We start from the raw sequence: 17,934 nt of genomic DNA on the forward strand, positions 1-17,934 counted from the left end.
ACCCCAAAACGTGGAGAGATTAATCATGATCAAAATGAATCAGCACTTTATGTCACCAAATTACACCATATCTGAAGTACAACAGGAGGGGGATGAAAGTTATTGGTCGACTCAGGTCAAGTTAGTAGTGTGTTAGCTGACCCACTTCTGGGTGAACCACCTGAGTTTGAGGATGAACTCTACTTCCCTGACTATTAGTCCTGGGCCACCAACACTGGAACTCTATCGCCAAACTGCTTGACTTTTTGACAAAAAAAAGATATAGCTAGCGGAACATTATTTTTTTTTTTTTGTTTGTGTCTGACTGACTAATGCAGGCCACTGTTTTAGACACATACTATTGCCGGATTAGAGTTGCACCAGTGTGCAGTGAAGAAGTCTTCTACCACACCCCTGATTTCCTTCAAGGACATTGGAGATGCAAGTTTGTGCCTGCCTCCATCCTGTGCCAATTTATCCTTTCTTAGTTTATTCCCCTAGCCGGATTGCACCACATAATTTGTTGTACAAGACTGGCCAATGTCTACTTCGTGAAACAATGGATCGGCAATGTACCTCGGTGACCACACTTGAATTAGGACAGGTAAATGGCATGCATTGCATGCTGAGTGATTGTTGTTTGTGAGTGTGTTGCGATGATTCATGTGGTGGCAGGCAGTGACACTGGGTGTTTGTTTATCTATAACTATTAGGCTAGATTGTGTTTGTGATGATTTACAATGTTGGTGGCCCAACAACAGGTGATAATACTTTTCCTGCAGGTGATGTTTTCCTTCCCCTTTGACACACATTTTTTTTGCTGGGTCCACACTGCCTTGCTTTTTGCTTCGCACACCTCACAGACCCGGCCAGTTCCTTCAGCTAACAAACACAAATGTAGTCTACACACAAAATGACTCAATGTGTTTCTCTTCTTGTTCATCAATAGCATTGTACTAGAGGTCTATCTTGATCATAAAATGAATGATTGCAAAAAGGACTATTCTTCTCTCTTGCACTGCCTCGAAGCCTTCTTGGTGCACTCCTCCTTGTGAAGTTTACCTTCTGTCCTTCTCCTTGATTCATTCTACAATATAATGTTTGTGTTACAATCCGCAGGCTTTCTCTTCTCCTGCATAAAAAGGGAAAAGCACCATAACACTCACGCTTACCTTACCAGACCTCATCAGTCAGGCACTGAAGATTGATGGACTATCCAAGGAGATTGCAGATGCACCTCCCAATTTAGCAATACAGTATTTTGTTAATAATAATTTTTTAGAACTGTGTGTGTTGTTTGCTTCACTCCTACATACTTTATAATGTATTTGCTATTTTTCAAACCTAGGTGACAGAGCATTTAGATATATACTAAAGTAACTTGGGTCTCGCGGGGACAGACAGAGTGTTTGGTTTGCATTGCATTTAAGTTACCTTACCTGTACTCATACTTTTGTTTCCTTTTCCTCCCATAGCAGATTGATGATGGTTGGCTGCTCGTTGCCCAGATGAATACTGTCTTTGTGTATTGTTTGTCTTTGTCACACCTTTCCCAATATCCCCTTTCCCATCCATTCATCAAACCCTTAACCCTCTTCCCCCATGCTGTGTGATTCATTGAGGTTTGACTTAATAATTTACATAATTAATAAACCACACACTTGGTGGAATGGATGTGGTAAAAGCAACACTAACTCAGTGCAGGATCTTCAGTTTTCCTCCTAATACTAAAACAATTGTCCACACTGGCCCCATTTACCCACCCTCCCATAAAAGTGATCAATATTTTTAGATATAGAAGAACATCATTCATCAGTATGGTCAGTCAGGCATTGTGTGTTGCGTTAAATGCCTAACCAATAACCATATCTACTCCTGACTTTAAGTCCTTCTAAGGAATCAAAATTCAGGTTTCATTTTTGTTTACTCGGAATACTAGCTCACCAACTATGAATAATTTAGTATTGTTTCTTGTTTTTTATTCAACATCAGGTATTCCTTGTTGTGCATTACTCTGGTCTCAAGTCTTTGTAAAGCTATGATATCATACATAACCCACTAACTATGATTTTATTTCCATTTAGTTGCCTGCGATGAATATTCCTTCCGATCAAAATTCTACAGTTGGAGTTTACCCGAGTGGGAGCTCGAAGCTTCTCTGCCCCTGTCGTGGCCAGTTCCGCTTTTAATGCCTGCAGTTTTCTCTCCCATCCCCTTAGGGTACTACAGATCTATTTTAGGATGCCCCCTGCTTTAGCGATGTATACACCACATATCGTCACTTTCAGGGCCTCCTAGACCATTGGCAGAGTGGAGACCGAATTTTTATTATGTTCAAGGAATTCCTTCAGCAAGATAGCGATGGGAGCCTCAAGTTCTTACGAGTAAAAGTGTGCCCATGTGGGCACAGCCTCAGCCAAAGTGGGGAGTGAGCCGAGCATGTTCTAGCTAAATGTTGCATGTGTGAAATCCAGGGCCCAATACCCTTTGATACCACCCAAAAATACAGTCTGGACCAGTGGGAGTGTGCCGCAGAATAGCATGTTCCCTCCCTGTGTGCCCGGTGTACGACTTGCCATGTGTCGATCAACCCATGCTCTTCCACGATGGACTGCAATAAGCACTGAGCCTTTGTGTACTGGTGTGGCTGAGGGTGTGATCAGTCGATGTCGGGCTGTAAGGTTAGGTTGAAATCACCACCTCAAATGTTGTTGGAAGACGCATTGTCAGTGATAAATCCCCATAAATTGGAGTAACACATCTCATCATCTGTGCTGGGTGCATAGCAATTAACTATAGTGATTGAATGAGCAGCCAGTCTTCATCATATTATATTATTCTCCCCCCTCCACATACGGGGTCTGCTTCCACACAATAATGGCTGTCCCCCTTGAGTAGGAGGAATAATAGGAGAAATATCTAAACATTGTCCAATGTGGACAAAAGTAGGAGCCGTTGCAGGTGCCTTGTGAGTCTCTTGTATCAGAGTGATTATGATGTTGCGTTTATCTATATAGCGTATGAGGTGTCTTTGTTTTCGTGAATTCCCCAACCCCAAATGTTCCATGTTAATAGATTCAGTCCTGTCTGCTTGTTGATACCAGCCATAGAGTCCTACTTTGTTGCAATATGGCACTCACCCTGCCTTGTACATATTGAACCTTCTGTCTACCCGTTGATACAGGATTATCTGTCTGCTTAGTTATATTGCATACACTGTGACAACTATGTACCCTCCCTCTGCCCCTCCCACATCGGCTACCCCAACTTGCCATGAATAAGCCTACCCCCCTCCCATTTCCCCTAACGGGCCAACATGCCCTCAAACCAGTAGAGTTTCCCAATGAGGAAGAGTTCCATCATCACACAGCTATTCGTGCAATCTTCACAATTCCTGTAAGATGTATATTCAGAACAGTCTGGATGGAAAGGGTTCCACACAAAGAGGTGATATACTAAGTTGAGAAAAAAGGAGGAAAAAGTTCCATAGAAACAGCGAGAAAGAAAGGCCTGTAATTTTGTGTAGGGTACTGCTATTGGGTTATCAGAGGGGGGTGCATTTCCCCTCCTACTCTGCGCTTCGGTGGAGGGGTGTGTCTGGGCCACAGTGTTGTGCCTACGCAGCACCCAGTGTCCTCAATCAGATGTGTTGCTCTTTTATCGATTTTAGTGATTGGGCCATATTTGCACTGACTGGGTGCCCTTGTAAAACCATACAGCCGGCCAGAGGTATCACCCCTCTTCTCCAACTTTTGTTTTCTGTCTAGTACGGTGTTATTTCACAAAGTTTGCATAAGCTCCATAAAATCGCACCTCGTACCGGTCTTCATTCGTCTACAGTAGGTGGCAGTATGTTGGGTGGTTATTCCACATCCAACGCTGCCGATGCAGTTCCGCCTCCTGGTAACAAACTTGCTGCCCTCCTGGGGCTTCTGGGTAGCTTTTTTATGAAATTCATTGCTTGTTGTGGAGTTGCATAAAAATGTTTTGTGTGACCTAGTGAGTTATGCACAATTTTGTCAGATGCAGCATCGCATATGTAATGTTGGCCTGCTGCAATTTCTTATTGGCCGAAAGGAATTTCTCTCTAGCCTCTTGAACAGCCACTGTAAAATCTGGGTATAGGGCAATGGAGTGGCGCTCAAACATCAATGACCACCAGCTTTAGAGCAGTATCTTGGCCCCGGTAGTTGAGTAGTTTGGCCACTATAGGCTAGGGGGAGCCCCGGAGGGGGCCTCGCCGCTAGTGACTGGTGTGCTCTTTCAACCACCACCAGCAAAAAAAATGTGTCCTATCTGAAGCAGGTCATCAACAAACGCTCAACATAATCCTCCCAGTGTTGGTGGATTCTGGGAGACCTAGTATCTGAGTATTGTTTCTTCTCGATCTGGCCTCTAAATCTTCGTTTTTGGCTGCTATTGTTTTCAAAAGGCGATCCATTTCCCTCACGTGCTCGGCTTTACGGGTGGTGTTGTCCTCAAGGTCAGATATTCTCTGTTCTCCTGCACCTATCCTACCGTCTTGCTTTTCCAGTTTTGGGTGATAAAGTCCATTCGAGTGCACATGGAATCCATTTTGGATTCTATTGAAGTGAGCCTGTGCTTCATTGTCAATAGCAGCATCTTCAGGTCCTCCTCTCCCACCTGCTGCACAGGATCAGATCCCTCAGCCATGTCTGTTTCGCAATCGTGACTGTGCCCCTGTGTTGATTTTCTGGGCTCGAAAGACAGCTATAATTGTTTACAATCGGATTTGCTCATTGCCTTCTGGCTTCCCAGGAGGGCCTTAGCAGTCAGTTATGTTCGTGGACTGCACTGATTGTGGGTATGCTGCCCAGCCCGCTGGATCTTTGATGTCCAGATCCCTCGTCCCTTCACAATTTCACCGGTGTCTGGGCCGTGATGGTCGCCTATTCCTTCAGCAGGATCCCCAGTGATACCTGGTACAGGTTTGAGGACTAGGCAGGTGAGTCTTTGCGTGCCAAGTGGGGGAGCTGAAGGCCTCAACCTATACCTAGCTGCACTCACCCTTCTTTCTTGATGTTGCTGCCATGCTCATGCCTGATCCAATGCAGGGATGGCACTTAGTCTTAAGTTGGGAGTGCAGTGTGGTCTTCGCATGTTAGGTGGCGAGTGTGTTTGAATGTCAGGGTGAAATTGTCTATGCATTTGGGAGTGAGCCCTGCAGTTTCTCCTCAGGGCACCCTCAATAAGTGCCCAGCACCCCCTCTGTCGGATGTACAGCAACTGGCCAGGTGAGGGGATGTCAGTATAGACGTTTCCTTACAGGGCTTAGCACTCTCTTTTCTGTGTCAGCTTCATAGGCCTGCCTTTCTGTCTCCCGTCAGCCTCAAGGGGCAGGTACAACCTCTCTCCTGCTGAACTCTGGTTCTTGTGCACTCATCTTGTGTCCTGGTGACCAAGCGCACTTCTCTCTCCCCCCGTCCACCGATGGGGCCCACCGGCTGCTCCTATCGTTGCTCTGGGCTCAAGCAGTTCCAGATTGTTGCTTAGTCCAATTCAAAATGGCAGCCAGTGCCGTCTGTGCTCGACCGCTCTGTCAGCTCAGGAACGCGCGCCGCAGCTCCCTCATTAGATCCTGGGACGTCCAGTAAGTCGGACTTCCAGTGGAGGGGAGGAGGGGGAGATGGTGCATGCCCCGAACTGCCCCACTTCAGAGCGGATCCCCCTGGCCCCGGTACCTCCGCATCCTCACTGCTGTGTTTCTTTTCCTCACGGAGGGCAAGTTCCTGCGGCAGGCATGCTGCTCAGTCCCCAGGCCACCAGTGTGTTTTAGCGCAACCTCCTCTCGGCTTACAGCTTCCCCTCATGGCCCGTCACCAAACGCTTCAGACAGCCACGGCTTCACGCTCTGTTTTTCCAGGCCCTTCTCTCCATCCATCCAGGCAGCATCACCCCAGTCCTCCTGCTTATTTTCCTGGGTACGTAGCATTTCCCAGGGCTTTTCTCTCTAGCTAATAGGCACATACATCCCCGTTCTTTGTGGCAGATGCAGGATAATGGTGATTATTTCCAGGAGCCTCACCAATGTGTGGCTATCTTGCTAGCTCACCCTCTGGCACCCCATTTTCAGCTTCTGATTATGAAATTTTTGCATGCTTTCTGAATATGTATTCCTTGTGATGCTGCTATTCTCTTTCCTCAGGTTGTTGTGCAATAATGTTATTGATGGTTTTATCTTATGTATTATGTTGCACTGTATTGTATAATTTATTATTCCCCAATGTATACGAATTGTGTTTGGTGTGTATACATTTATGATTTTTATCTAAAAATCCAATAAAGTTTATATGATAATATTGATATATATTAGTTTTAAGTAAAAATAGCACCAAACCTCTCTAAGCAGCAAAGGTATTCTATGGAAGCAGTAGACTGGGACCTAGGCACTTTTAGGTTGACCCCAACAGAGCACAGGTCAGGTACACCAAGCAGGTTTGTTTCAGTCAAACACTTTAGCTTCTGACATAAACTTTTTCATGGAGCTTCAAATCCTCCAGCGGGCCAGGTCTGAATCTGTGATTCAGGAAGGTGCATCAGAACTGCAAGCACACCTTTGCCATGAGGTTCCTCTGACAGTTCTGGTGGTCTTGGTAGTCCCACCTTTTCAGGGATTCTGGAGAAACCCCTCTCTGTCAATTGTAAAGCTCCCAGGAGCTAAGGGACAGCACTCAGGGGCATGAATTCACTTCTGCAGAGGCAACCAGTAAGGTCCAGTTCAGGCCTAGTTGGTGTTGATCAACTAGCAGCTTGAAGATACAGCATTTACATTTGCATTTAGAATTTTCTAAAGCGTGTTATTGCTCTCTGACTTCTTGGCACTAGCATGTTCTTAAGTCCAGCCTAATACCAAGCACAAATGATCATTCAGGGTTTAAAGGAAAGTGAAAACACCGGGTTTTTAGATGTTTGTGAAAGCAGGAAAAATTGACCTGAGTTTCAAGGTGAAAGGACATTCAATTCCAAAGATTGCTGGTGGAATAGATAAAATCACGACCGCCCCAAGTCACTTTTTAAATCTTGGAGCTGATCATTGATCTTGAAGTGGCCAATCGTAGTAGTTAATTTTGTGGAGTGCCACCAGAATTTGGCTTTGAGATACTCCGGTCCAGTTCCATCACTGCTTTATGTACCTGACATAACGCTTTCAAAGTAATCCTTTTCCTGATGGGGAGTCAGTGGAGCTGCACCAGTGCACCTGTTGCAGACTTAAATTTAGGAATTATAATTAAGCAACAGGCTGCATTCTGCAACATCTGAAGCTTGTTTAGCAGTTTCGGCATTATGCCCAAATAAAGGGTGTTACAGTAATCAATCCTAGAAATCACTAGGGAGATGACCACTGATTTTTGCAGATCAGGAGGGATAAAGGATAACACATTTCTCTACAATCCTATTATTAAAAAAACATATTGATGTCAATTTATTTATCTTATCCTCGAGTGAGAGCTGGGTATCAAAAATAACCCCTAGGTTTCTTACTTTAGAAACAGGTGTGGGGAGGGGCGAGAGACTGTGGCCACCATGATTGGTTCCAGAAGACAACATCTTTACCTAAAAAGGAGAACCTCTGTTTTTTAGGAGTTCAGTGTTAGCCAGTTACCAGTCAACCAGTTGACATTTGCCTTCCTGCATCTATTGAACTGATCAGCGACCTCCTCCAAGTTGTTTAGATATTGAAACAACGATCTGACTATCAGCAGCGTACACTACTGTGGCAAAGCCAAAAAAGGTCTCATGCAGCTTTTTGTGTCCCGGTAACGAAACAGGAGGTCAGTCACCTGACCCTTGGAATTCAATTCTTTGTCTTGCATACAAAAAGGAGGAAATTCAGGTAGTTCAGAGCTCCTCTTGGGTTGCACCAAGCAGGTTCCTGTCCTCTTCTAATATTTTGAAGGTCCAAAAAGTGTTCTGAAGCAGGGTCCGTGGTGTTTCACATTAATGATTGTCACTAACTAGTTGGGGTGGGGGTTTACTCCTGCACACTACCTAACCAATGGGAAAAAGTTCCAGGAGGCATCCGTGCCCACTGTTTCAGTAGCTCCTTTTTGCCCTACTGCTGACAATTCCACTGTGCCCCTAACTCCTAAAATCCAAAATGGGGAAACTTTTTCTTGCTAGTGCAGAGCTCTTGTGTCTACCCAGAGATATAACCTGGGAAATGATAAGTACCCTCCTGAGAGTCCACTCCAAACCAGGTCTTGGGGTAGACTCCCTTCTGTAGTGTCCTCCCCAGCCTGGGTACCTGCCAATGACTATGATGCACATGGAGCTTAGTTCTTTCTGTGCGTAACTGAGAACTCAACATTCTAAACCAAACTTCATTGCATTCCGCTCTAACACATACGTCACAGCTCTATGGAGTCCATCAGGAGCCAAAAGGGTTCCGTCATTGCTAACCCACAGGACACTACATCACCCCCTCTGTTAAATGAAAAATGAATATTGTATTAAAAAAAGCAATATGTAAACATATATATTCGAATCCACATGGATCCAAAAGCCGGCCAGCCTGACGAGTTTGGCCCGTGTGTGGATGCCACCGCTTTGTATTTCACAAACAATGCTGCACTCGGATGAGAACAAAGAACGAGCCACACCAATCGATGTTGAGGTTTCTTTTAATCTGGCAGAAACAAATAACGCATTTTGGCTGTATCACTCAGTCTTGGTCACATGATTTGCAGTGTTACTCAATACATTTTTTAAAGCATTTCTTGCGTCATGAAAACAATGCAAAGCCTGAAACATTGTCTCCACATTGACTGGATACTTCCAAAGAAAGATGAAAAATCTTTCCACAATGTATCAAATAATGCACATATGGTGAGCACATCCTGCATTAATCATAGCTGTTTTAAAACTGTGCAATGCAGTATTTCTGACAATATCATAACTCTTTATAAACTTCAAAAAAGATATATTCATGGCTTCTGCGCGTAGTGCACCTGTTCCAGCATTCGGCCGGGTAATGTGCCATTTCTTTTCAGAAGTAAATCAAGCACACATTTGATACAATCAGTGGATTTACATAAATCTAGGTTCAAATTGAAACAGTGACATCAGAATTTGAGATAATATTACAGCTGTATTTAAACTATAAAAAAAATCATTTTCAAGGCTTATGCACATAGTGCGCCCACTCCTGCTAAAGGAGCATTATTCTATTTTGTTTCATTGTTAAACACTTCATTCCTATCATGAATGTTCAAACATGACGATAAACAATGGAAAAGCTCTAGTGGTTATATCTCCTTCTAATTTGTAATAATAATTATGCTAACAGCAGGATATCTTGCATAAAAATTAAACTCTATGTCCATATGCTTATTATAATACAATTGTCACTCTTGTTTATATGCTTCACCATAACCTACTATAGTAGTTTATTTCTATTTTCAACATTTATAGAGCACATTGCGATCCTAAGACCTCCCAGTGCTGAGTAAGAGGGAACATCACAACCAAGCGGACCGAGCCCCTCAAGGACTTAGCTATTTAAAGAGCCAGGTTTTTATCGCTTTCTGGAAGTGTAGCTTGTTTTCTATCATACCAATAGCAGGTGGTAGTCTCTTGCGTGACCCAGTACAAGTTAATAAACATCCTCCCGTTAACCGTATCACCATTCAAATTAGCTCAATTATGCTGGATGCTCACCTAAAAATAACAGTAAAAAATATAGATCAGAAAAAGTTTTTAAAAAAATACCCTTAATCTATAATTTAAACAGAATCTAATTACAAACAGTATTTTCTTGCACTAAAAAGCTTCAAAGCATGACTCAAGATATTGGTGCCTCATTTAATTCCATTGCTTATTAGTTCACAAATGCACAAAAAGTTCCTCGTCCATGTTCATCCTGGCTAGTGCGATGCAACCAGCCTGCAGTATGAATCTGGATACCAATCTCTGGAGGGTCAGTATCCTATTCGTACCTTTCAGATGTCTAGGAACCAAGTCTATGCCAAAAAAGTGCAACTTTGACCAGTGCCCCTCATGTTTCTCATTACAATTGTGGGCAGCAGTGTAAGTTATTTCATTGCAAGTTGTTGCCCGCATATGCTCCAATATACTTTTCTTTACTGGCAAAATGTTTGAAAAATATACTATTTCCCACACAGGTATAATATCTCTTAGACCACAAATCCAGCCCGGCATGTAATGTTTTGCTTTATGCGCCTTTTTTTCGTGTGCATGGCAGTTTTATTTAAAATGTATTGGTGCTGTATTTGCAGGCTTTACACCATAAGTAATGTATGAAACCTTTGGCTGATTGAAGCCAGTTCTTCTAGTGTGGTGGAAGATAACTATGTACTAGGAGGTCTTTTAGGGATTTGGGCCTCTGAAAAGTTAAAGATGGATTGATTCCTATCTTTTCTTTCAAAAGTGGGTCCTGTGTCAGGATGTCCCATCTCTTTTGGAGAATGTAACTGAAGTCATATGTATGCTGTGTGTATTTTGTAATGTATCTAACATGTTCTTTAGTAGAGTTAGTTTTTCTTTTGGTGGGCTTGTATAGGACAGCTACCCTATCAATCTTATTTGATTTCTCACTCACCAGTTTAAGTGTTTTGCCAGAATATCCTCTGGCTTTGAATATTAGTTTCATTTCAGTTGTGGTTATCTGTTAACAATCATCAGAACTACATTTGCGCTTGGCACAAAGGAATTCACTATATGGGATAATCCAACAGAAACTTGGAGTGTGATTGCTTTGTGCATGTAAATTCCCTGCTCAGTTTCTAAGAATTCATTCCATATTATTAGTTTCAGATCCAGGAACTCAGCATCTCTGTACTGTAGTTCATACTGAAACGTCAATTCAAATTATTATAATTGAGGGCCGCCCCAAAGTTGAATTGAGTCAAATAATTGGCGCACAGCTACCAACCCCAGTTGGAGGTAACTGGCGTTGTTTTGCTATGTCATATACACATGTGTGTTAGATCCAAATCATTTCTAAACAGTGAATTGTGTTTTGTGTCTTTTGTATATATTTTGTATTAATTCACACACTTGAGCACTGTGTATAAGATTGTTTGGGGACGCGCACTCAGGCACTAACCTCTTGCAAATTCTTTGAGCCCGCCGTGAGGGGAACGGCCAGCGTTTGGGGGATACACAGGTTCTTACATGCAACGAACTCCGCCAGAAGACACCATCGCCGTGAGGGGAACGGCCTGGAAGACTACACCTCCCAGCATCCAAAGTGCCCGGCGCCTGCCGTTGCTGTCATCAGGCAGCGCCAGGGCATTATTTGAGGCTGCAACTTGCCGCGCCGCGCGGGACGCGCGCGGGCCGCGCCCGGGCAAAGCCCGGGCCAAGGGCGGGCCCGTCCTTGCCCGTCACTGACCGGAGCTGACGGGGCGGGGCATCCCCCCTTGAATCCGCAATACCATCATCATCCATCCTAAGGTACTGTGGTCTTTGTTTTCTAACGGGCTGATTGCACTATTACTGTTTATTAACCCAGTCTTCCTCATTGACCATTTGCTGTGTACTGCTGCGTTTGGCCTTTCTCTGCCAACTGCCCTTCTGACTCTCGCTATGCCACCTAAAGATCGTAATAGCAGAGCGGCCAATGAACATTTCTCGGGAACGATGGACCAATTTGTCACCAAGGTCAACTGTTTTATTGATAAGGAAATTATGCTCTTGGAACGCCGCGTCTCGCAGGACCTTGCTGTGGCTAGGAGGTCCTCTATGGGCTATCTTGCCAATGTCCGCTCTCCTGTCCAGCACAACCCCGACCTTGCTTCCACTGCTCGATCCGATGTGGATTCTATCACCCAGGGCTTGCCACCTAGCGGATTAGTTGCTACTGACTCCATGGAGGAACAGTCCTTGCCCCTTGACTCTTTGTTGGCTTCTCCCCGACTGTTACCGTCTCCTACCAGTATTGTTCCAGAGCCAGGTATCAGGCAGTTGCGTACAAGAAATCCTGGGGCAATTTCTAAAACTAAACCTGGGTGTATATCCTCCAAGGGTGGGAAGGGCAAGATTACAAAAAACACCCATAAAACAATAAACCATCCTGGCCCATCGAATAAGACTTTATTCGTTTCTGACCCACCCTCACAGTTGGCTTCGTTGGATAAGTCTATTCCTCAACCATACTCCTTATCTAATACACCATCGTGTCAGGATGTTATGGGGGGGCCAAGCGAAGCAGATAAGAGAGGGTCCCCAGGTTTACCAAATATACATGAAATTGTTGAGGCTATCAGGCTTTTGCTTCATCCTGTGGAGAATAGAATACTCAAAATCGAACAGCAGCTCTCCAGGATTGAATGCAGCCTTGGGTCCCTGTCCAATATTCAAAATAATAGTCTCTGATCAGGGGCACTGAATGACCCGGTTAATATTAGAGCAGATAAAGATATGGTGGCCCCCCAAATTCACCCTCTAGTCTCCGAACAATGTCAATTAGTACCTGCAACCAAAGGGTCTACTTCGGTCATTGCCCATAGGAATTCTAGACACCCTAGCACTACCCAGCTAAAAGAGGCTCCTAGGACCTCAACACTCATGTCCCCAAGTAGGGCAAATATCCCCAACTTACCACCCGAAACTGCCCCATACGTTGTTATTTTGGCAGGGGTCCCAGAACAGGGCGAAAATGAATCCGAATCTCCCATAACCCTTAGGAATAGGGTGATACACTGGCTTAACAAAAATAGACATTTGCCAATGTACAAAAGTAGTAGAATTCTTACAGTAAGAAGGGTCCCATGGGTGGGCCACTTGGCAAAAAACATAAAGGGGGACTGTATTCTAATTAACTTTAACGATCCCCAAATTGTTGACCATATTTGTAACTGGAGATACCCTAGTACAGGATCACTCATTAAAGCTTTACCTCTGGCTTATTTTTATCCCCCTGGTCACTTCATGGACGTTTGGACACATGTCCATCAGACCAGGAGAGGTATCTCCCAGATGAGTAGGCCTTCATGCCCACCGATGTTAGATCCTGTTCCCACGGAAAATCGGTATGGCTGTCTAGAGGCTGCTGACTGACTGCAGGGTAATGGAGACATCTCATCTACTCTCCTGAGTTGCCCAGGTCCTTCTGTACTAGGTCCTACTATTCCATCAGTATTCCTAGGTACGGATCCATCTATTCCAATGGATCTACCGAGGAGGTCCATCCCCAGTCATGAAGACCACCTGCCAAGTACCCCTATCCTTCAAGAAAAACCTCTTGGATATATCAAGCTTCTTTCCTGGAACGTGGCAGGTTTACGCAACAAGCTCACTCTTCCAGATTGGAGTGAACTAATTGAGGAACATGACATATGCATGTTTCAGGAAACCTGGAGTGTAGAGCCACTGTATAAGACAGGGTACTGTTGCTTTTTTGAGCCAGCAATCACAATTGGGCGTGGCCCTCCTTCCGGCGGACTCACGGTTTGGGTCAGGGCACACCTCAATCTCAAGATCATACATAATAGTTGTTCCACGCCAGACATAATGAGACTCTCCATTAAGGGTCCAAAGAATGCCCATTCTTGGGAAGTTTTCAATGTCTATGCTCGCGGAACACTTGGGGGTGCTAAGTCCTCCACCATTACATCTCTCTCAGGTATGCTTTCTACCTGTCCTCCTGATTCTCTCTTACTAGTGGCTGGCGATCTCCTACTGCTCTTTTGAACCACTTGCTATAGATGATATCCTGGGAACTCACGACGAGGACACTAGATGGGGCATTCCCTTATTATCGCTTAATCCTGTAAAGAGATGGTCCCCGGTCGTGATCCAATTAAACGCATTGGCCCTAGAATTTGGTCTAAGAGCTGCGAACGGGCGCACAGCCTCCGACCTGGGGGGTGCTAACACCTTCAATAGGGTCGCCTGTCAAAGCAGAATCGATTACATCCTGATTGACAGGAGAGGCTGGAAATCTGTTGCTGATATGATAATAACCCCCTCAACCAGCAGCGACCACAACCCGTTATCACTTAGCATGAGAGAGCTTTGCCTTAGCCATGATCAAACTCCTTTACATGGATTGCAGATGCTCACCAAGATACTCCACCCCTCTAACTGCAACAGATTCCTCAGGTGGTCTAAATTTGTCCTGTCTAGCACAAAACTTGCTGCCCTGGGAAGAATCCTTGTCGAATATACTGCCAGGCTCTCCATGGCATCGAATGATATGCCTGGCTACACCAAAACCTTCGAGGATACCATGGCCTCGATTGGTACCTTGTTTCTTGACCATAGGAAAAAAACAACACCAAAATTTAAGTCAGAAAACAAATGGTTCAACAAGGATTGTAGATTAAAAAAAAATACCCTGATCCTTGCAATAAAATCTAATATTCCAGGTGCGGTCAGGGCAGCGAGGCAGCTTTATAGACAGGCACTTGTTACTGCAAGAAAAGACTGGGATGAGCAGCGCTGGGATGCTTTAAAATCTGCAAGCCACTCTAAAAATGGCGAGCTTTTCTGGTCCATCTTGAGAAAATCTTCTATGTATGACCAGGACAAAATCCCCAACCACATTACAGACAGGGAATGGTTTGACCACTTTAGGAACCTTTATGTAGGGGTGGGGCCTGAGGAGGATCAGGGTATCTATTTGAGGTCCATAGCCACTCCCATTGAACAATCCCTATTCGACAAGATCGAGAAGAAAGAGGTAGAGACTGCCATTAAAAAAATTGTTTCTGGAAAGGCCCCGGGGCCAGATGGCATCCCGGGTGACCTTTACAAAGCAAATGTTGACGGATGGGCAACGTATTTTGCTATTTTTATTAATAATCTCCTCGACGGCTCCCCGGTGCCTGATTCTTGGAGGGGAGCAGAAGTAATTCCCATCTTTAAAAAGGGCTCAAAGGGTGACCCAGCGAACTATCGCCCAATTAGTCTAATAGACACTGGTCAGAAATTGGTCGGTAGGGTCCTCCTGGAGAGAATCCACTCCTGGGTAGATGAAAAAGGCATCATGACGCAGTTCCAAGCAGGCTTTAGGGCCTGCACTAGCACAATCGATCAAGCATTTAGGCTGGTGCTACTCTATTGGAAGGTGGTCATTATTGGCAAGGGCGCCTTATATTTGGCGTTCATCGATCTTAAGAACGCCTTTGACCTGGTTCCTCGTGATCGCCTGTGGTTGATTTTGGAGGAGCTGGGGATCCCCCCTTACATCCTGAATCTTCTCATCCGGATGCATACTAACAATTTTGCACGCATCAGATGGGGAACTCAGGATCAAAAAACCAATAAAATCCCGGTTAATAGAGGGGTTCGCCAAGGTTGTGTGTTGGCACCTACGCTCTTCACCCTTTTCGTGAATGGTGTAGTATCTTACTTGCTCGAAATTGAAGCTGACGTCCCCACATTGGCGGGCGACAAAGTCCCTGCCCTTCTTTTTGCGGACGACACTCTTCTAATTTCAAAAACACCTGCAGGACTACAGAAGCTCTTAGACCGGTTCTTTTTGTTCTGTGAGCTGAGAGGCCTTGTCATCAACACCTCCAAAACCAAACTCCTTTACTTCAACCCTACTAGATCCTTCCGGTCCACCCTGACCCTAGATGGAAAACCACTCGAGCGTGTTAAGGAGTTTGACTACCTGGGGATTAGAGTCACCGATAGGCTCAAGTGGCAGCCCCATATTGACAAAATGACACTTAACTATAGACGGGCTATAGGTAGCCTGGGGAAGGAATTTCGCGCCTCCACCACTAAACCTATCGCCCCAGCTTTGGATATCTATGCTGCAAAGGTGGTAGGCTGCGCCCTATATGGCGCAGAATTATGGGGCTTTTGCTGCGTAGACACCCTAGTATCCAATGAGAACAAGTTTTTTAGAGACCTTCTATCACTCCGAGGGGCACACCGACTAGTCCTCTATTGAGCGACCTTGGAAGGCGCTCTATCAGAGACCTAGTCACTCTTCGTCCTTTGTTACACTGGGCGCGGTTGTGGCGTACCCCTGAGCTCTCTAATTATGCCGATGGCCTCAGGGAGGTCATGAATTTACCGGGAGCTCACAAGATCGAGTGGTTGACAAAAATCAAGAAGCTCTTGGTCGCAACAGGTCTCGCATTTGACCGGGTTCTGGGGACACCGATGTCTAAGGATGCAATTAAAAAAGCATATTGGGCATGGATTGATGCACAGACCCATAGTGACCCCAATCATGGTAGGCTCACAGAGGCATTTCACCAACACAAGCTTGTCCCTTTCCTAGAACCATATCTGGACTTTATTTCTGAGCCCAGAGACAGAACGCTTTTCATTCAGTTCAGGTTCGGGACTCTTCCCCTCCGCGATAGCACCAGCAAGTGGAATCCCCCGCATAAGACGCTCCCTGATTGCCCTACCTGTTTAGGCGTTGTTGAAAATATTTCCCATTTTCTTTTTGTCTGCCCAGCCTATGCGTCCCCAAGAATGAAGTGGCTCAGGCCAGCTTGCCTGCAGCTTGGGACAAGGGACAGCTTTACTGCCCTGAGAATCCTTAATTCTACAACAAATACCACTATAATTTGCGGAGTGGCCACATTTTTAGGATGGGCATGGCTGATCAGGCAGAGGTTGATTTGCTCTAGTTAATCTCTCTTTTCTCATCAAAGCTGCTAAGTTTAATTCCTTTTTAATTATTTATTGTCTACTATGTATTCAGATCCTTTTTACGACATGTTTTAAATGTACTGTTTTCATGTAATTGTGTTTTTTATAAGTATTGTGCTTTTATGACATTACATGTCGAAATAAAGCTTGATTGATTGATTGATTGATGAGATTGTTTGTACTATTAGCTGCATTTACATTGAAGGTTAACATAGAATATCCAAAGGAACCGTTGTTGGCAAGTTATTATTATTTGTGTGAACACAATTGAGAACTAACCACTTGGATATGTAAATAATAAATTGATTATTGACTTCTCCAGCCACAAGCAGGAGGGTTGCACAACTCACAAAAGAGTCCCTGCTAGAAACTATCAGTTACCCTCTTCCCCGTGGCCATATAGGGTTGTCTTTGTGACATTATACATATCTTGCAAACATTCACCCTCTCCCGTAGATCTTGACACATCCACAGGAAGGCCACCATCAGACTGCAGACGAAGAAGTGTAAAAAAGAAAGAACTAGCCAGCAGTCTTTTTCCATCTATGCACCTTCGATCTGGAGCAGTATCCCTGTATCCATTAGAACCACCCCAACAACACTCCAATTTCGGAAAGAGCTGATGACTCACCTCTCTAAAGAACACTGCATCACAATGCATTGAGTGTCCACAACACAGCTACCTTTCCTATCAATCATTGCCTTTCGGTTTGGCTTTGACTTTGTATTGTACTTGCCTAGTTTCAAGCTATAATATATACATACATAAAAAGCTGATAGACTGTTAGGAACAATTATACTTATCAGTGCTGAAATTATCAACAAAAATATTGCTCAAACCTACAGATAGCTATAATCATATTCCCGTCTTGGGCAGTGGTGCTGCAGTCCTTTTCAGAGTGGTGGTGCTGCCATCAATGGTACATTACTGAAGTCATAGGGATTGTGAAACATGCAAGCGTAGCACAAAGCAGCAGCGGTCCGTGGAGGGAGTTCCGTGGGGCAGAAACGCGGGGCGGGGAGGGGCAGGGTGGGGGGTACTAAACACCGGAATATGGATAATTGGAGGTAAGTAAACAAATAAATAAAACGAATTTCGTAGCGCGCCCTGCACTGCATTTTGTGATGCAAGGCGCGCTACTAAATTCGTTTTATTTATTTAATTGTTTACTTACCTCCAATTATCCATATTTCGGTGTTTAGTACCCCCCACCCTGCCTCTCCCCCGCCCCGTCCCGCCTTTCCGCCCCACGGAACTCCCTCCACGGACCGCTGCTGGTACAAAGAGCAAGTAGGGCAAATGACCAACGCCCATTTAGCAGGAGAGTGGTAAAGTTACGTTACGTTGCTGAT

This window comes from Triturus cristatus, chromosome 8 (assembly GCF_964204655.1).
Source record: "Triturus cristatus chromosome 8, aTriCri1.1, whole genome shotgun sequence".
In the NCBI taxonomy this organism is placed as follows: domain Eukaryota; kingdom Metazoa; phylum Chordata; class Amphibia; order Caudata; family Salamandridae; genus Triturus; species Triturus cristatus.